Below are 21,643 nucleotides of genomic sequence, written 5' to 3'. Positions count from 1 at the left end.
AAATACATTTGATTTGATTTTGATTGGATGATTTATTAGATGATCTTGCTTGGTAGTATCATTATTCCCATCCTTTCAGTCTGTGTTGTTTATCAGTGCAGAGCAGGTCTGTGATAAACTACCTCCACTGTGTTGTTTATCAGTGCAGAGCAGGTCTGTGATAAACTACCTCCACTGTGTTGTTTATCAGTGCAGAGCAGGTCTGTGATAAACTGCCTCCACTGTGTTGTTTATCAGTGCAGAGCAGGTCTGTGATAAACTACCTCCACTGTGTTGTTTATCAGTGCAGAGCCGGTCTGTGATAAACTACCTCCACTGTGTTGTTTATCAGTGCAGAGCAGGTCTGTGATAAACTACCTCCACTGTGTTGTTTATCAGTGCAGAGCCGGTCTGTGATAAACTACCTCCACTGTGTTGTTTATCAGTGCAGAGCAGGTCTGTGATAAACTACCTCCACTGTGTTGTTTATCAGTGCAGAGCAGGTCTGTGATAAACTACCTCCACTGTGCCTCAATGTGGAGCATCTGTTTATAGTGTGTATGGTTTGTTTTATTGTATGTGTGTGTGTGTGTGTGTGCATACGTGTGCATGTGTGTGGGTGTGTGCGTGTGTGTGTGTGAGGGAGAGAGAGGGGCTGAGAGAGCGTGTGTTTGCATAGTGTTGTGAATAAGCCTCACAACTCTAATTGTGCACTGTGCCAGTCACACAGTTCTTGATAAACAGTTAGTAAGTGTAACCGATGTGAAATGGCTAGCTAGTTAGCGGGGTGCGCACTAATAGCATTTCAATCGTTGTCGATGTGTGCAGAGGGTCCCTGGTTTGAGCCCAGGTAGGGGTGAGGAGAGGGACGGAAGCTATACTGTTACATAAGCATGCTAGCGAGCAGTGTATTCTCTTTCCCCCTGAGTGTTTTGAGCCCCCATGATGTAAATGTCATTGTGAAGGGATGCCCTTTTAAAATGTTTACGTTCTACCCCTCATCCCCCCCCCCTTCTCTGCAATTTTCCTCTTTCCCTGTTAAATGTTGACCCTTCACAGAACTCTCATACAGTACTTCTCTCCTTTTAGGAAAGTGTTTCATATACACAAACAAAGCATTAACCAGTAACCCTGAACCCTGTCTGGATTTTTTGTTGTTGTTTGGATGTTTCTATGTGTGTATTTATTTAGGCTGCAGTTTTCTCTCAATAAGTGTCTCTCTCTTTCCTCTCTTTTCAATATTTGTCAGCTCCCAAACATGGAGAAGAACTTACCGGTGAAGAGTTCTTTGAGAGAGTAAGTATACGGAGAGAGAAGATCACAATGACACTGAGACAGATATAATGGACGGTTGAAATCAAAATATAAAGGCTGATATTCATACAATGCAGAAATAATGAACATCCATCTCATCTTCCCATTCAAATATGACTCACTGACGTGAAAATACCTGCATTTAAAAGTCTACATATTTCCCAGAGGACCTCTGTATAGAAAACATGAAAGGTCACAGGCTGATTGTTGACATTGCTACTCAGAGATTTGTTGTTGCTATGGTTGTGAGGGTGAACGTCTTTGAGATGGAAATGAACTATTGTCTTCTCTGAATAGGACAATGTGTTTTGGTGTGTGTTGTGTCGGTGTGTCTGGGATGTATACATTTACATTTACATTTAAGTCATTTAGCAGACGCTCTTATCCAGAGCGACTTACAAATAAACTGGTGTTATTCTCGTGGTAAAAGACATGTCGTTCACACTCCATTAGTTTCTCTGTCACACACACACACACACACACACACACACACACACACACACACACACACACACACACACACACACACACACACACACACACACACACACACACACACACACACACACACACACACACACACACACACACACACACACACACACACACACACACGCTCCCACACACACACACACACACACACACACACACACACACACACACACACACACACACACACACACACACACACACACACACACACACACACACACACACACACACACACACACACACACACACACACACACACACACGCTCCCTTTACACACACACACACACACACACACACACACACACACACACACACACACACACACACACACACACACACACACACACACACACACACACACACACACACACACACACACACACACACACACACACACACACACACACACACATTGACAGGTGTTCCTCTCATGTTTTGTCTCGCAAGTGATGAGGGAAACTAACAGACAAGTGAAATGACCATCCAAGCTGAAAATAGCCCCCAAGTCAAAGAACGGTGATTTCAGACCAACTGACACCTCCATACTCCGACACCCTGTCTCAACCTGTCTCAGTCTGTCTCAGTCTGTCTCAACCTGTCTCAGTCTGTCTCAGTCTGTCTCAACCTGTCTCAGACTGTCTCAACCTGTCTCAGTCTGTCTCAGTCTGTCTCAACCTGTCTCAGTCTGTCTCAACCTGTCTCAGTCTGTCTCAGTCTGTCTCAGACTGTCTCAACCTGTCTCAACCTGTCTCAACTTGTCTCAGTCTGTCTCAGTCTGTCTCAACCTGTCTCAGTCTCTCTCAGTCTGTCTCAGTCTGTCTCAGTCTGTCTCAAACTGTCTCAATCTTCTCAATCTCCTGTACAACCTGATATTTTATACACTAAAGATTTACCAGAGTCTGCCAGCTGCTACATATATTTTAGATTAATTTCTGTCTTGTACTGTATATGAAAGACCCCCATGTGAAAGTGGAAGGCAAGCGTGGCAATGTTCTAGTGGCCAAACATAAGATTCTAGAACTACTGGAGACAAAGTAAATGTCCTAAACTGAGATATAATCCTATACCTAACATGTAATGTAGCCAAATAAACTAACTATATACAGTTAGTAAAACCCACATCTTCTCCTGAGTCGGGTCAACAAGGTGACCCTGAAGATGGATGTGGCCCACACAGAGAGAACTCCCATATGATCAGGAAAGGGGGCAGGAACATCATGCCACATCCACTTCCCTGACAGACACAATGCTACCGGAGAGAAGAGCAACCTGCAACTGTTCCTTAGCAACTGTCTCTCAGCAACTAGGTACAGCCTGTTAGTAGTTGTGTATTGTCCCTTAGCACCAGAGGGTGATACTACAAAGCAGGATCAATGAGTTAACCAGCTAATTTGCGTAAATATTCTGAAATAGCTTTTAATTTTTTTGAAAGATAACCTTGGACTAATTGTCTCAACAACCAAAAGCACATATCTAAATTTAGCTTTCATAATAAACCAGAAAATCAGTAGTTATTCATGGTTGTTTATCAAAGTTAGCTGGCTAACTCATTGATCCTGCTTTGTAGAACACCCTTCAGGTAGACTCCATTAGTTATTGTCCTTCAGCAACTTTATTTTATTTCTCCCTCATCTCTCTCTACCTCCCCTGTCCAGGTGTCCATCACTGGGCCTGTCCAAGGGATGGAGGCAACCAGGAAGAGGATATGAGTGAGAGTTTCTAATGTAACATCTTAATGCATGGATGGCCTTTATTTCACATTATGTATGTGATCTATACATCATCATGACCTCTCACCCCACTCTCTTCTCTACCCCTCAGGATCCCCGGCCTCTGGTGTAAACCTTTGACCTCCTGGTGACATTGGTACCCCAGGCACTGCTGAACGCAGTGTCACCGGTCATCCAGCAGGTGAAGCAGGTTCTGGGGATCAGCGTGAGCTTCAGGGCTCAGTCCAGACAGCAGCTGTGGTCAGAGGACTGCAGGGCAGCACTCACAGATACAGCATTCAGTAAGTATTCAGACCCCTTGACTTTTCCACACTTTGTTACGTTACAGCCTCATTCTAAAATGTTAAAAATAATATTTATCCCTCATCAATCTACACACAATATCCCATAATGACAAAGCGAAAATAGTTAAATAAAGAAAACCGAAATACCTTATTTTCATAAGTATTCAGACCCTTTGCTATGAGACTCGAAATTGAGCTAAGGTGCATCCCGTTTCCATTGATCATCCTTGAGATGTTTCTTCAACTTTATTGGAGTCCACCTGTGGTCAATTCAATTGTTTGGACATGATTTAGAAAAGCACACACCTGTCTATATAAGGTCCCACAGTTGACAGTGCATGTCAGAGTAAAAACCAAGCCATGAGCTCAAAGGAAATGTCCGTAGAACTCTGAGACAGGATTGTGTCGAGGCACAGATCTAGGGAAGGGTACCAAAAAATGTCTGCAACATTGAAGGTCCCCAAGAACACAGTGGCCTCCATCTTTCTTATGTGGAAGAAGTGTGGAACCACCAAGAGTCTTCCTAGAGCAGGCCACCAGGCCAAACTGAGCAATCGGGGGAGAAGGTCCCTTGGTCAAGGAAATGACCGAGTACACGATGGTCACTCTGACAGAGCTCCAGAGTTCCTCTGTGGAGATGGGAGAAACTTCCATAAGGACAACCATCTCTGCAGCACTCCACCAATAAGCCCTTTATGGTAGAGTGGCCAGACGGAAGCCACTCCTCAGGAAAAGGCACACGTCAGTCCGCTTGGAGTTTTCTAAAAGACACCTAAAGGACTCTCAGACCATGAGAAACAAGATTCTTTGGTCTGATGAAACCAAGATTGAACTCTTTGGCCTGAATGCCAACCATCACGTCTGGAGGAAACCTGGCACCATACTGTGGGGATGTTTTTCAGCAGCAGGGACTGGGAGACTAGACAGGATCGAAGGAATAGATGAATGGAGCAAAGTAGAGCGAGATCATTGATGAAAACCTGTTCCAGAGCACTCAGTACCTCAGACTGGGGTGAAGGTTCACCTTCAAACAGGACAACTGTCTGAGTCCGTACAGCCATTTGGGTTCTCAGTTCATCGCTCGGGAATAAAAATCTCCTGGAAGAAGCGGGAGTGTATGTTTCATTAACTGCTCATGGTGTGATTGGAACTCAAGTCCTTTTGTTCACACAAACTAGAATACCCCACAATCAAATGCGGACTGTATTACCTCCTAAATAATTATCTTTAAAAAAATATTTATGCAATCATTTTGCTGCACCCGCAATAACATCTGCTCAACAGGTGTATAGGATGAATAAAATGTAATTTGATTTTAATCACACAGCCAAGACAATGCAGGATTGGCTTCGGGACAAGTCTCTGAATTTCCTTGAGTGGCCCAGCCAGAACTTGGACTTGAACCTGATCGAACATCTATGGAGAAACCTGAAAATAGCTGTGCAGCAACGCTCCCCCACCCAACCTGACAGAGGTTGAGAGGATCTGCAGAGAATAATGTGAGAAACTCCCCAAATACAGGGGTGCCAAGCTTGTAGCTTCGTACCTAAAATACTTGAGGCTGTAATCTCTGCCAAAGAGACACACACACACACACACACACACACACACGCACACGCACACGCACACGCACACGCACACGCACACACACACACACACACACACACACACACACACACACACACACACACACACACACACACACACACACACACACACACACACACACACACACACACACACACACACACGCACACACGCACACACGCACGCACGCACACACGCACGCACACACCACACTTTCCCCTTTCTCTGTCTCACTGTTTTCTCTGTGACTTTTAGATGCACTTCTTTACATTAATAAAGAGAAACCTTGACTAAAAAAGGGAATAATAATTTAATATTATTAATTATTAACTCCACACACATCTACTTCTAACTCTGCCCTTTCTCTCCCTGACAGAAGGTGGTGTGTGTTCTGATGGAGCTGATTCTCGGGTCAGAGATCGGGGCTGGGGTTATGGCGGAGTCATGAGGGGGGTCACCACCCAGCAGGACGTGACCCCCCTTCATCATCTCTTTCTGCTGGGACAACTTCCTGGGGTTAATTTATTTACTTTATTTAACTAGGGAAGTCAGTTAAGAACAAATTCTTATTTATAATGAAAGCCTACTAAAAGGCAAAAGGCCTCCTGCAGGGACGGGGGCTGGGATTAAAAAATAATTACAAAATATAGGACAAAACACACATCACGACAAGAGAGACAACACAACACTACATAAAGAGAGACCGAAGACAACAACATAGCATGGCAGCAACACATTGCAGCAGAGCATGGTAGCAACACAACATGACAACAACATGGTTGCAACACAACATGGCAGCAGCACAACATGGTAGCAGAACAAAACATGGTACAAACATTATTGGGCACAGACAGCAGCACAAAGGGCAAGAAGGTAGAGACAACAATACATTACGTGAAGCAGTCACAACTGTCAGTAAGAGTGTCCATGATTGAGTCTTTGAATGAACCTCGTTCCAGTCGCTAGCCGCAGCGAACTAAAAAGACGAGCGACCCAGGGATGTGTGTGCTCTGGGGACCTTTAACAGATTGTGACTGGCAGAACGGGTGTTGTATGTGCAGGATGAGGGCCGCAGTAGATATCTCAGATAGAGGGTTTTATAAATAAGCATCAAACAATAGGTATTGCGACGGGTATACAGAGATGACCAGTTTACAGAGGAGTATAGAGTGCAGACAGAGGAGTATAGAGTGCAGACAGAGGAGTATAGAGTGCAGACAGAGGAGTATAGAGTGCAGACATTTATTTATTTATTTATTTCACATTTATTTAACCAGGTAGGCAAGTTGAGAACAAGTTCTCATTTACAATTGCGACCTGGCCAAGATAAAGCAAAGCAGTTCGACACATACAACGACACAGAGCTACACATGGAGTAAAACAAACATACAGTCAATAATACAGTATAAACAAGTCTATATACGATGTGAGCAAATGAGGTGAGATAAGGGAGGTAAAGGCAAAAAAGGCCATGGTGGCAAAGTAAATACAATATAGCAAGTAAAACACTGGAATGGTAGATTTGCAGTGGAAGAATGTGCAAAGTAGAAAACAAAAATAATGGGGTGCAAAGGAGCAAAATAAATAAATACATTAAATACAGTAGGGAAAGAGGTAGTTGTTTGGGCTAAATTATAGATGGGCTATGTACAGGTGCAGTAATCTGTGAGCTGCTCTGACAGTTGGTGCTTAAAGCTAGTGAGGGAGATAAGTGTTTCTAGTTTCAGAGATTTTGGTTGTTCGTTCCAGTCATTGGCAGCAGAGAACTGGAAGGAGAGGCGGCCAAAGAAATAATTGGTTTTGGGGGTGACTAGAGAGATATACCTGCTGGAGTGTGTGCTACAGGTGGGAGATGCTATGGTGACCAGCGAGCTGAGATAAGGGGGGACTTTACCTAGCAGGGTCTTGTAGATGACATGGAGCCAGTTGGTTTGGCGACGAGTATGAAGCGAGGGCCAGCCAACGAGAGCATACAGGTCGCAATGGTGGGTAGTATATGGGGCTTTGGTGACAAAACGGATTGCACTGTGATAGATGTTAAGGGAATTTTTATCAATGATGACTAATTATGTATACATTTCAATCAGGACTGACTAGTCCACATGCTATTATGTTACTGTACATGTATGAATTTTCTCTCTTGCTCTCAGTATTGAATATAATGTAGTCAAGAGTTTAGAACAATGAAGGTCTGTTCCTTGGTACAAATGAATAAACTATCTCCAGCCTGGCTAGAATGCTTATGTAACGGCGTTCGTCTGTTGAAAGAAGAGAGTCGGACCAAAATGCAGCATGTTGGTTACTCATGACTTTAATGAATGAAAAACGCGGTACATGAAATAACTGAAACTAAATACAAAAACAACAGAACGGAACGTGAAACTAATTACAGCCTATCTGGTGACTACAACACAGAGACAGGTACAATCACCCACGAAATACAAAGCGAAACTCAGGCTGCCTAAATACGGTTCCCAATCAGAGACAACGATAAGCACCTGACTCTAATTGAGAATCGCTTCAGGCAGCCAAGCCTAACAACACCCCTAATCAGCCGCGATCCCAAATAATACAAACCCCAATATGAAACACCACATATAAACCCATGTCACACCCTGGCCTACCCAAACATATAACAAAAACACAAAATACAATGACCAAGGCGTGACAGAACCCCACCCCCTATGGTGCGGACTCCCGGACGCACCTCAAAAGCATAGGGAGGGTCCGGGTGGGCGTCTGTCCATGGTGGCGGTTCCGGCTCGGGACGTGGACCCCACTCCATTAATGTCCTTGTTCCTCCCCTTCGCGTCCTGGGATAATCCACCCTCTCCGCCGACCATGGCCTAATAATCCTCACCCAGATCCCCACATAACTGAGGAGCAGCTCGTGACTGAGGGGCATCTCGGGACTGAGGGGCAGCTCGGGACAGAGGGGCTGCTCGGGACAGAGGGGCAGCTCGGGACAGAGGGGTCCTCGGGACAGAAGCAGCCCGGAACATAGGAGAAGCCCAGTACTGAGAGGAAGCCCAGTATTGAGAGGAAGCTCAGGCAGGTAGTAGGCTCCGGTAAATCCTGGCTGGCTGGCGGAACTGGAAGATTCAGGTTGACAAGCAGATCTGGAAGAGACTGGTTGTCTGGCAGATCTGGAAGAGACTGGTTGTCGGGCAGATCTGGAAGAGACTGGTTGTCGGGCAGATCTGGAAGAGACTGGTTGTCGGGCAGATCTGGAAGAGACTGGTTGTCTGGCAGATCTGGAAGAGACTGGTTGTCGGGCAGATCTGGAAGAGACTGGTTGTCTGGCAGATCTGGAAGACACTGGTTGTCTGGCAGATCTGGAAGAGACTGGTTGTCTGGCAGATCTGGAAGAGACTGGTTGTCTGGCGGCGCTGGGCTGACTGGCGGCACTGGCGGCGCTGGGCAGACTGGGAGCACTAGCGGCGCTGGGCAGACTGGCGGCGCTGGGCAGACTGGGAGCACTGGCGGCGCTGGGCAGACTGGGAGCACTGGCGGCGCTGGGCAGACTGGGAGCACTGGCGGCGCTGGGCAGACTGGGAGCACTGGCGGAGCTGGGCAGACTGGGAGCACTGGCGGCGATGGGCAGACTGGGAGCACTGGCGGCGCTGGGCAGACTGGGAGCACTGGTGGCGCTGGGCAGACTGGGAGCACTGGCGGAGCTGGGCAGACTGGGAGCACTGGCGGCGCTGGGCAGACTGGGAGCACTGGCGGCGCTGGGCAGACTGGCGGCGCTGGGCAGACTGGAGACTCCGGCAGCGCAGGGGAGGAGACAGGCTCTGGCTGCGCTAAACAGGCAGGAGACTCCGACAGCGCAGGAGAGGAGAAAAGCGCTGGCTGCGCTGAACAGGCGAGGCGCACTGGGGGCCTGGTGCGTGGTGCTGGAACTGGTGGTACTGGATCGAGGACACGCACAGGAAGCCTGGTGCGGGGAGCTGCTACCGGAGGACTGGAGTGTGGAGGTGGCACAGGATGGGCTAGACCGTGAAGGCGTACAGGAGATCTTGAGAGCAGTGTGGGCACAGGACGTGCAAGGCTCGGGATGTGCACAGGAGGCCTGGTGCGTGAGGCTGGCACCAACTTCACCAGCCGACTAACACGCACCTCAGGTTGAGTATAGAGCGCTAACTCAGGTGCTATCAAATCCCCGACACGATCCGTCAGACGAATATTGTATCTATAGCACCAAGCTAGCAACTCCCTCATTACTCTCCACTCCACTTTCCCCATTAACTCCTTCACAGTCTCTGCTTCGCTCACCTCTAACACTGGCTCTGGTTCTGGTCTCCTCCTTGGCTCCTCACGATAAACAAGGAGAGTTGGCTCAGGTCTATCTCCTGACTCAGCCATACTCTCCCTGAGCCCCACCCCAATACATTTTTTTGGGGTGACTTTCGGTTTTCGCTCTGCGCCGCCGTGTTTTCCTTTTCAACTCCATTTGCCTATAGCCATCTTCGCATTGCTGCAGTGAATCCCAGGCAGGCTCCTGCACTCTCTCTGGGTCGGCCGCCCACCTGTCGATTTCTTCCCACGTCGTATACTCCATGCCTCTGCTGTCCATAACGTCCTCCTTTCGCTCCTGAAACTGTCGCTGTTGTAGCCAGTTTACACACTGCTCGGTCCGTGAGTGGTGGGTGATTCTGTAACGGCGTTCGTCTGTTGAAAGAAGAGAGTCGGACCGAAATGCAGCGTGTTGGTTACTCATGACTTTAATGAATGAAAAACGCGGTACATGAAATAACTGAAACTAAATACAAAAACAACAGAACGGAACGTGAAACTAATTACAGCCTATCTGGTGACTATAACACAGAGACAGGTACAATCACCCACGAAATACAAAGCGAAACTCAGGCTGCCTAAATACGGTTCCCAATCAGAGACAACGATAAGCACCTGACTCTAATTGAGAATCGCCTCAGGCAGCCAAGCCTAACAACACCCCTAATCAGCCGCAATCCCAAATACAATAATACAAACCCCAATACGAAACACAACATATAAACCCATGTCACACCCTGGCCTACCCAAACATATAACAAAAACACAAAATACAATGACCAAGGCATGACAGCTTATCTAAACCGACTGACCTTGGCTCTAGGTGAGGAGGGAAGGCATGAGATCTATAGAGCCTTTCTACCAGTGTCAAGAAGAGACGGAACATTTAGAAAACGCTGACGTCATTTTCAGGTTATAACCTGTGGTAAAATGTGTATGAACTCAGTACTCTCTTGATTAAAGGCTTTTACTTGACTTTAAGACCGGGACTCTGTCCATTCCTATAAAATAAGGGTCTTACAAATCCTTATGAATTGACAGAGTGTTTCATTTTAATTGGGAATTAAAACAGAGGAATTAAATTCCTTCAACAATAGACTGCATCCAATTTATTGAGTAGGGTATTGGAGGCTATTTTGTAAATGACATCGCCAAAGTCGAGGATTGGTAGGATGGTCAATTTTACAAGGGTATGTTTGGCAGCATGAGTGAAGGATGCTTTGTTGCGAAATAGGAACCAATTCTAGATTTAACTTTGGATTGGAGATGTTTGATATGGGTCTGGAAGGAGAATTTACAGTCTAACCATACCTAAGTATTTGTAGTTGTCCACGTATTCTAAGTCAGAGCCGTCCAGAGTAGTGATGTTGGACAGGCGGGTAGGTGCAGGTAGCGATCGGTTGAAGAGCATGCTTTTATTTTTACTTGCATTTAAGAGCAATTGGAGGCCACAGAAGGAGAGTTGTATGGCATTGAAGCTTGCCTGGAGGGTTGTTAACACAGTGTCCAAAGAAGGGCCAGAAGTATACAGAATGGTGTCGTCTGCGTAGAGGTGGATCAGAGACTCACCAGCAGCAAGAGCGACCTCATTGATGTATACAGAGAAGGGAGTCGGTCCAAGAATTGAACCCTGTGGCACCCCCATAGAGACTGCCAGAGGTCCGGACAGCAGACACTCCGATTTGACACACTGAACTCCATCAGAGAAGTAGTTGGTGAACCAGGCGAGGCAATCATTTGAGAAACCAAGGCTGTCGAGTCTGCCGATGAGGATGTGGTGATTGACAGAGTCGAAAGCCTTGGCCAGATCAATGAATACGGCTGCACAGTAATGTTTCTTATCGATGGCGGTTAAGATATTGTTTAGGACCTTGAGCGTGGCTGAGGTGCACCCATGACCAGCTCTGAAACCAGATTGCATAGCAGAGAAGGTGTGGTGAGATTCAAAATGGTCGGTAATCTGTTTGTTGACTTGGCTTTCGAAGACCTTAGAAAGGCATGGTGGGATAGATATAGGTCTGAAAGCAGTTTGGGTCAAGAGTTTCCCCCCCTTTGAAGAGGGGGATGACCGCAGCTGCTTTCCAATCTTTGGGAATCTCAGACGACACGAAAGAGAGGTTGAGCAGGCTAATAATAGTGGTGGCAACAATTTCGGCAGATAATTTTAGAAAGAAAGGGTCCAGATTGTCTAGCCCGGCTGATTTGTAGGGGTCCAGATTTTGCAGCTCTTTCAGAACATCAGCTGAACGGATTTGGGAGAAGGAGAAATGGGGAAGGCTTTGGCAAGTTGCTGTGGGGGGTGCAGTGCTGTTGACCGGGGTAGGAGTAGCCAGGTGGAAAGCATGGCCAGCCGTAGAAAAATGCTTATTGAAATTCTCACATGCATCCGACCCAGACCCAGTTAGTCCTGCCAGAGGTCAGCGCCCCTCAGAACCCCCCCTCACTGCTCATCCAGGGCATCCCAGAGAGAGTATGTCTGTCCAGGCAGCAACACAGGGTGAGGAGGGTCACAGTTCACTTTGCTCTTTGTAATGATTCATTGATAGATTAGATTAATTGGATGATTCTTTGATTGATTCAGATGAATTGGTTGATTCTTTGATTTATTCAGATGAATTGGTTGATTCTTTGATTGATTCAGATGAATTGGTTGATTATTTTATTGATTCAGATTTGAGGTTAAAAGGCAAGCCTGTTTATTGTGGAGAGCTTGCTAAGAGAGGAGTAAGAGTGACCTGTTTTGTTTTGTCATTACACAGTACTGTCTGCCTGTGTGTCTGATGTTTGACATGCATGAGGACGGGGAGGCGGTCCCACGTAAACTGGCTCAGACAATACAGAGTCTGGGGGTCTTTGTCAGCGTCAAAACCAAAGTCAAGAGGAACATCTTCAAACTGTACAAGGCGTACGCCCACTTTCCTCTGTCTTCTTTCCTCCGCCTTCTCTCCTCCATCCTCTCTCCTCTGTCCTCTCTCCTCTGTCCTCGTGCCTCTGTCCTCTCTCCTCCATCCTCTCTCCTCTGTCCTCTCTCCTCCATCCTCTGTCCTCTCTCCTCTGTCCTCTCTCCTCCATCCTCTCTCCTCTGTCCTCTCTCCTCCATCCTCTCTCCTCTGTCCTCTCTCCTCTGTCCTCTCTCCACCATCCTCTCTCCTCTGTCCTCTCTCCTCTGTCCTCTCTCCACCGTCTTCTCTCCTCCATCCTCTCTCATCTGTCCTCTCTCCACCGTCCTCTCTCCTCCATCCTCTCTCCTCTGTCGTCTCTCCTCCATCCTCTCTCCACCATCTTCGCTCCTCCATCCTCTCTCCTCTGTTCTCTCTCCACCGTCCTCTCTCTTCCATCCTCTCTCCTCTGTCCTCTCTCCACCGTCCTCTCTCTTCCATCCTCTCTCCTCTGTCCTCTCTCCTCCATCCTCTGTCCTCTCTCCCTCATCCTCTCTCCACCATCCTCTCTCTTCCATCCTCTCTCCTCTGTCCTCTCTCCACCGTCCTCTCTCTTCCATCCTCTCTCCTCTGTCCCCTCTCCTCCATCCTCTGTCCTCTTTCCCTCATCCTCTCTCCACCATCCTCTCTCTTCCATCCTCTCTCCTCTGTCCTCTCTCCACTGCCTTCTCTCCACCATCCTCTCTCCTCCATCCTCTCTCCTCCATCCTCTCTCCTCCATCCTCTCTCCTCTGTCCTCTCTCCACCGTCCTCTCTCCTCCATCCTCTCTCCTCCGTCCTCTCTCCTCCATCCTCTCTCCTCTGTCCTCTCTCCACCGTCCTCTCTCCTCCATCCTCTCTCCTCTGTCCTCTCTCCTCCATCCTCTCTCCTCTGTCCTCTCTCCACCGTCCTCTCTCCTCTGTCCTCTCTCCTCCATCCTCTCTTCTCTGTGACCCGGAAACCAATGAGGTCGAGTAGTCGAGGAGTGTGTCAATTCATTAGTAGGCAAACAGAAGACTGTCATCGCCCCCTCATTAGCCTCTTTTTGGCGAGAAAGCACAAGTGTGTCCTACCGCGGAAGAGTTTTGAGATTTGCCACACCCCCCTTTGAATCAACTGTTGTACTGTCGGAGGAGAAAAACATTTTAAAACGATATGCTACTTATCCTGGCACAATTAACTACATTTGTTTTTATCCCTTTACACATTTATTTTGGGATCCACCTCTGTAAACGCAATATGCCTGACGACAGACGAGTGGAGAAGGAGCTTCTTATTTCATACAAGCACATTTTTGTCCACGTTCACTCACATCGCCACCTCTCCTTGATTACTTTTGTCCTTTTTCAAAAGGAGGCGAGAGAGGATGGAGGAGAAAGGACAGAGTTGAGCAAATCTGATTGAGAAAAGGCCACTGTCCTATCCTGTCCTATCCTGTCCTATCCTAATCTGGTTTTCCTTTCCTCAGGCTCAGTGCCCGCCCCTGATTCTTTGATTGGCACTCTTTCCCAAACTAAGCCCCGCCCGTCACCCCCACTAGGCCTGTTTCTGCCCTCTGAGGGAATGAGGATGGGACTGAAGGCAGCTGGAGAAGGTGTGGAGAGATCACCATCAGATAACAGAATCAATATCTGTAGGCCTTTTGACTACCAAGATAAGTGCAGTACTGTGAGAGTTTGACAGTGGGAGATATGATGGATTGCACAGGAGGTTGGTGGCACCTTAATTGGAGAGGATGGGTTTGTGGTGATGGCTGGAGCGGAATAGGGGGAATGGTATCAAATACATCAAACATGTTGTCCATGTGTTTGATGCCATTCCGTTCGCTCTGTTCCAACCATTATTATGAGCCATCCTCCCCTCAGCAGCCTCTATTGATGGATTGATACAGCTGTAAGGTGTTTCATTGCAGGGGATTTGATTCTGCAGTTGTCCTGATGGTGGTGCTATTGGATCAGTGCAGTATCAAGATTGATCAATGAGATCACCTCGGTTTACCCAGATCCCAGAGAACGAGGATCTGTCCGGCCTGTCAGGCGAGAGCCCTGGTCCGATGACAGAGCTGAGTGATGTCACTGAGCCAGGTCAGGATGATGAGTCAGAGGAGCAGCCTCCAGGGTCCTGAAGGGGAGACGCCACTCAACTGGCCAGGTCATGAGGTAATCACATTCACACTAGGGAGGGTAAGAGGAAGTTGACCTTAGGCACACTGGTTGAGGTTGTGATTTTGGTTGGATAGCCCCAAAGATTCTATATGGATTTTTATTTTTTGTAATATTGATTGAACTTTTATTTAACGAGGCAAGTCAGTTTGGAACAAATTATTGTTTACAATGATGGACTACACCAGCCGAACCTGAACCTGTGCGCATCGCCCAATGGGACTCCCAATCATGGCCAGTTCTGATAGAGTCTGGATTTGATCTTAGATAAGGGCAAACCTATCAACCCTTGAGCAAAGTTAGCCCCTGCTCTTTCAGAGGGGGAAACATGTTAAAATAAATGTGCACTGTATCTTCATTGAATGTGCCTTTAGCCTTTTGTCCCGCTTGTACGTTCCGGTGCCTCTGGAAAATAACAGGAGCATTTGGAGATGCAGTGTTGTTTGCTGCTGTTTAATACTCTCATGATAAATAGTAATGTCAGAAAGGGATTGCATTTATTCATTCCCTCCAGTATCAGGTCTCCACAGCCCTTGGATTATTTGGGTGAGCTACTTAGCTAAGTGAGTCCTACAAACAACCTTCACGCTATGTGGCTCAGACCTGACCTTAGTTTCACTTCTGCTGTACTGTTGCAGACTTCTGGATGGAAAGATGGAGGGAGGAAGGAGTGAGAAACGGAACAGCCTGAGAGAGATGGAGGGAGGGAAGAGTGATACTAGATGGAACAGCCTGAGAATGATGGAAGGAGGGAGGAGTGAAAGACGGAAGAGCCTGAGACAGATGGAGGGAGGATGATGTGAGAGATGTAACAGCTTGAGAGCGATGGAGGGAGGAGTGATACTAGACAGAACAGCCTGAGAGAGGTTGAAGGAGGGAGGCATGAGAGATGGAACAGCCTGAGGAGGGACATGACTCAGACTCAGGATACTCTCTTTGATGCATCAAGGAATGAGGTGAGACTCTCACTCTGATTTAGAATGATTCATATTCATTAACAGGTTTTGTTTGCACGTTGGTCATGGTTGAGGTGAGTTCCAACTCCCCCCCCCCCCAGCCAGAAATGAAACAACCCCAGAGCAATATAGAGGAACATGTTATATGTGACTCTGTAGACTGTGTCACCAATTAATTTGACCCCTTTGCTTTCTCTGAGCCTCATGCAATCAAATTTGAAGTATTTGAGTTGTGTGTGTTTGCACTACAGTAGATGTTGATTTTGCCATTATTTGTCCACTTGGTGCCCCAAAAGTTAAAAGGGGGTTTTACGTTTATCTCCACGGAAAAAACAGGAAGTACCAGGTTGAGTCATCTTCCGTTCTCTCAGTAAATCAGGTTCCCTTCCAGAACACATCAGTCACAGAACAACCTAACTGCATTTCCTCCCTTATTTACCAGCTTCACCCCCTTTGCCTTGTATCGCAGGATTACGACTATGAGATGAAGAAACTGCTGGCAACCAAAGGTGAGACCTTTTCAATGTTTGATGCTTCTGCCTTGTTGTGTGAACAGTAGCCCAGCAGGTCTCATTAACAACATCCCCTTGGTTTATCCAGGATTCTGTAACACACAAAGGTCCTATTTTCAGACTTGTAGAAGAGTCCCACTAAAAGGGACCCATTTTAGTGCTGCGCCAGTACACCATTGCAAATCAGAGGACCCATTTAGCAGCTGCACCTGGCCAAATTAGTGGCATGTCATTGGGATATGTCACTTGCCACTCTCTGCTTTTGAGAGACAAGGCAGCTCTGGTTTGTTTTTCAAATTAGTGATGGAGGGAACCCATTTATGTGGGACTATGAACCAGAGCGTTGAAAGAGACCCATTTATGTGCTGCACATTGCCAGAGAGGTGATGGAGGGGACACACTTATGGGTTGCACCGTGCCAAAGTTATAATTAAGGAGCATTACTACTCCCACTGATTTTACACTGGCGCCAGACACACACACACACACACACACACACACACACACACACACACACACACACACACACACACACACACACACACACACACACACACACACACACACACACACACACACACACACACACACACAAAGACTCTTTCTCAGTTATATATTTAGTTACAGTTTTTTTTTACACATCAGACAATCATATACAGTATGATTCTTCGCAAAGCATTCTGTATCAAACACTGTTCTCTATCCATCTATCTGCATTGTTCACCTGACAACAACATCCTACCAATTGAACCACTGCCTGTCTGTTTGTGAGTGATTTATAGTTACTTTGTCTGCATGTTTTTTGGGGGGGAATGTGTGTGTTTGTTTTTGTATGGATAGATGAAGTGTGCATTTACACATGTAATCTAATTCTGATCTTTTGACAATTATTTGTCTTGTGACCAGTCAGACCAGAATTTCCCCAATTGGGCTGTGTAAACGCAGCAAAAGATCGGAATTGTGTGTGTGTGTGTGTGTGTGTGTGTGTGTGTGTGTGTGTGTGTGTGTGTGTGTGTGTGTGTGTGTGTGTGTGTGTGTGTGTGTGTGTGTGTGTGTGTGTGTGTGTGTGTGTGTGTGTGTGTGTGTGTGTGTGTGTGTGTGTGTGTGTGTGTGTGATATATCTGTACTCTCTCAGCCATGCAGAAGAAGTCGGTGGTCAGCTAAGTCCATTCCTGCTGAGGCCGTCAAGGAGCTACACAGCATCAGCCGACACAGCTACTAACCCTACCTGGCAAACACTGGACAACTACAACAGGTTCTACAACAGGCTGGACCTGTCCTCTCAGTCTCTCCCAGACAGGTTTTATTACCAGCCATTGAGCAGCTGCCCTCTCTGAATGCTCTGTGGCCAGTCAGTGAACAACATGCTCATTTGGGTTAATAGATACCGTCTGATCATTTCTGGGTTGTTTTGTGTGAGGGAATTTAGGAGTCAGTGTGAGCGTTTCGCCTAAGCGCCTGATTATTTGTAGCGAGCTAGGAGAGGCGTTGAGCTGGGTGAGAGCTTGTTTATTAATATGATTATTCTCAGTGCTGCTTGGCTCGGTTGGTATTCCTGCCCTGAGAAAAACAGAGTGGAGGAGAGAAAATGTGAGCACCAATTACCACCCTGTCTCATCCACTCATCCTCATGGAAGGAGACAAGGAAGGAGACAGGGAAGGAGAGAGGGAAGGAGAGAGTGAGAGAGAAAGGGGAGTGAACGAAAAGTGAAACAAAGCGAGGGAAGTATGGGCTCAATTGAAAAACATTGAGAAGATAAATATATGCAAACCCCATCCCTCTGCCTCTCTCTCCTCGCTCCTCTCTCTCCTCACTCCTCTCTCTCCTCGCTCCTCTCTCTCCTCTCTCTCCTCGCTCCTCTCTCGCCTCTCTCCTCTCTCCTCTCTCTCCTCGCTCCTCTCTCTCCTTGCTCCTCTCTCCTTTCTCTTTCCTCGCTCCTCTCTCCTCTCTCTCCTCGCTCCTCTCTCTTCACTCCTCTCTCTCCTCGCTCCTCTCTCTCCTCACTCCTCTCTCTCCTCGCTCCTCTCTCGCCTCTCTCATCTCTCCTCTCTCTCCTCGCTCCTCTCTCTCCTCGCTCCTCTCTCCTTTCTCTTTCCTCGCTCCTCTCTCCTCTCTCTCCTCGCTCCTCTCTCCTCGCTCCTCTCTCTCCTCGCTCCTCTCTCGCCTCTCTCATCTCTCCTCTCTCTCCTCGCTCCTCTCTCTCCTCGCTCCTCTCTCCTTTCTCTTTCCTCGCTCCTCTCTCCTCTCTCTCCTCGCTCCTCTCTCCTCGCTCCTCTCTCTCCTCGCTCCTCTCTCTCCTCGCTCCTCTCTCTCCTCACTCCTCTCTCTCCTCACTCCTCTCTCTCCTCTCTCCTCTCTCTCCTCGCTCCTCTCTCTCCTTGCTCCTCTCTCCTTTCTCTTTCCTCGCTCCTCTCTCCTCTCTCTCCTCGCTCCTCTCTCTTCACTCCTCTCTCTCCTCGCTCCTCTCTCTCCTCACTCCTCTCTCTCCTCGCTCCTCTCTCTCTTCTCTCTCCTCGCTCCTCTCTCGCCTCTCTCATCTCTCCTCTCTCTCCTCGCTCCTCTCTCTCCTCTCTCCTCTCTCCTTTCTCTTTCCTCGCTCCTCTCTCCTCTCTCTCCTCGCTCCTCTCTCCTCGCTCCTCTCTCTCCTCGCTCCTCTCTCTCCTCGCTCCTCTCTCTCCTCACTCCTCTCTCTCCTCTCTCCTCTCTCTCCTCGCTCCTCTCTCTCCTCGCTCCTCTGTCTCTTTCTCTCTCTGCAGACCAGGAGCTATCAGAATTGGAAGGAAAAAGTGTGGAACAGCCTGACAGACAAGTATCCTTGTCTTTATCCTCCCCAATCTCTCCTCTCCGTCTTCCTCATCCTCTCCCTCCCCCTCTAACTTCTCTTCTTCCTTCTCCACCTCCTCCTTCCCGGTGTTTGCGTCTTCAACAAACAGACCCCAAACTTTTGTGTGTGTGTCTCTAAGAGAGTGTGTCGACAAAGAGAAAATGTAATGAAATGCAATTCCTGTGTCTGGCTTATCTTCAATGAAGTCAGTATCAAAGCTCTGCTTTGAATGTCTTCTATCAGAGAGATGTGAGAACACTTTGTTATGCTTTCCGTCAACACAGTTCCTTCTGGTAATCTTTTACTTCCCCATCTCCCCCTGATCTTTCCACCTTTGATTTCCGACCTCTGACCCCTAACAGAGAGATTTCTGACCTGCAGTAACTACTTTGAAGGCATGTCCACGGTGATGGCGTTGACCGCTAGCCAGCGGAGCCCCTCCACCCCAGCCTACAGATGTCCTCCCGGAGCTCCTGAGCCAGCTGGGTCTGGGGAAGTACATCGACGTGTTCCAACAGCAAGAGGCACAGACAGACAAACAGCTAGTGCCCCCCTGGGGTAAAGGAGTAACTGAAATGTATATACACAGAGGGTTATTTGTTGAAGTAGCCTCCATAAACAGGATTGACTGAGTTGTTTCCTGTGGCACAGACGCTGACTGAAAGAACATTCTGAGTATGTCTTGTATAAGGGAAGTGTGGTGGATGTGTAAGCAACAGGACTGTCATGACCCTTTTTCTGCAGAGTGACTTGCAGACCTTCTTGACTCTGTCTGACGAGGATCTGAAAAGAGGTGGGAGTGTCCATGTTTGGAGCGAGAAGGACGATGCTTTTGGCCACCTCAGGAGAAGGATCAGAAAAAACACCATATAGATCTAACCCACTTTTCCCTGACGCTTAAATGTGATGTATAGAACATCTCTCGCTCTCTCCATCCATCCAGACCTGAACAAAAGCAAGAGGAAACTGTCAGACGCGCCCGCTGTGAAGCCGGGCTACCTGGAAGCCGGGCTAGTGGCCAGCTCACACGAATCATGGACGAGGACACAGCTGCTCAGAGAAGCCACTGGTGAATCCCACACAACATTAGCCAACCTGGGTAGAACAGCCAGGAAGAACATCTCTTTGATCAGACTGGCTTTTACATATCCTAGCCTTGGTGGCAAACCCAACATTGACCTTAGATCAGAGTCGACTCTATGTGTGTTGTACATAAGCATGTACATAAACATACAAGGGTAAATGAGAATGTATAATGATATTAGAGATGATTATGAAACTTTTCCAATCAATTGGCACTTTTTTAAACCCACAACCCTGACACTGGAAACGCCATGGTCTGCCAAGTGAGCTACACAGGACTTCAAACCAACTGACCTGAATAAAAACCTCCCTTGAAATGACCTGTAGAGTAACAAAGGTTGTGGATGTCTATGACAGTATGTTCAGTAAATCAACGAGGTGCAAACAAGAAAATGGTCCACCGCTAGAGAGCACTGACATTACAGACTGTAGACTTGTTCTGTAGATTCAAGTCACATTCCCCACTCCTCATTATTGCATCAATAATGAATTACAAGTCCATTTCAGAAAGAAATCAGCGACATTAAACAGAGCTTGATGGACAGCCAGGAGTTGGGTTGACGCTATATGAACACTCAGATTAATTAATGGATTAAAAAAAATGAATAGCCCAACGGATTTATTCTCGTGGTGGTAGGCCTAATGTGAAACGCCTTTCAATATTGTTTGGCCTCACCTGAGTGCACACCTTAAAAGTTCTAATCCCATGTATCAGCCATTAGCAGGCGAGAAGCCATTGCCTCTGTATATGAGTCGTTTCCTGTTGCATTTATTTAGAATACTCCTAATGGCCAGATATAAACAATATCGCCAGGCTAGATTGACACGTTTTATCCGAGCAACATGAAATGATCTGGTTGTCATTTTGAAGTGAGAACTATCTTGTCATTGTTTCAATAAGGCTATGTGCACAAGGCTTTGATAAACATTTAATATACATGATGGATATCCTACAAGCAGGGCCATAGGAGCGATTCTGGCATTGTGGGGGGGGGGGTACATTTTGCTACAGGGGTCCGGACAGATGATTTCTTCTTAAAACAGGTTTTAAATGCTCATTTCTAGTGACTTTTGAGAAAAGGATACACACAAATATAATTTACATGGGCAAATTAACAAGGCTAAGGGGGGCAGAGGAGCACGCACTGTTGTACAGTCCAATCAGTCTTAGGGCCAATGGCCATTCATACTGTACTGAATACCAGTGTGACTGTAATGTGGATCTATTCAATTAAACAACAATGTGGTACTCTCTGTTACTGTATGATTCATTTCCGAGTATTTGCCTCACTTCCACTATGTCAGGTTGTTACTACTGCTACTCTACTTACTGTATGGGTTGAGACTTAACGTCATATTTTCTACTTATAATACAGTTATTATACTGTATTATAAACTGGGAGGTTCAAACCCTGGATGCTGATTGGCTGACAGCCGTGGCATACCACGACCACGGGTATGACAAAACATTTATTTTGACTGCTCTAATTACGTTGGTAACCA

At 47.1% G+C, this 21,643-nt stretch overlaps 1 long non-coding RNA gene across 1 annotated transcript; it reads left to right on the top strand.

Moving 5' to 3' along the window:
- The first annotated feature begins 13,472 nt into the window (after positions 1-13,472).
- On the top strand, positions 13,473-21,115 carry LOC124011309. The gene is made up of 5 exons (XR_006834569.1): positions 13,473-14,761; positions 15,403-15,720; positions 16,190-16,229; positions 17,368-17,487; positions 18,990-21,115. It is a non-coding gene; the product is annotated as an uncharacterized LOC124011309 (long non-coding RNA).
- The last annotated feature ends 528 nt before the right edge of the window (positions 21,116-21,643 follow it).

The sequence above is a fragment of the Oncorhynchus gorbuscha genome, linkage group LG23, assembly GCF_021184085.1.
Source record: "Oncorhynchus gorbuscha isolate QuinsamMale2020 ecotype Even-year linkage group LG23, OgorEven_v1.0, whole genome shotgun sequence".
NCBI lineage: Eukaryota > Metazoa > Chordata > Actinopteri > Salmoniformes > Salmonidae > Oncorhynchus > Oncorhynchus gorbuscha.
This window is presented reverse-complemented; position numbering and strand designations above follow the sequence as displayed.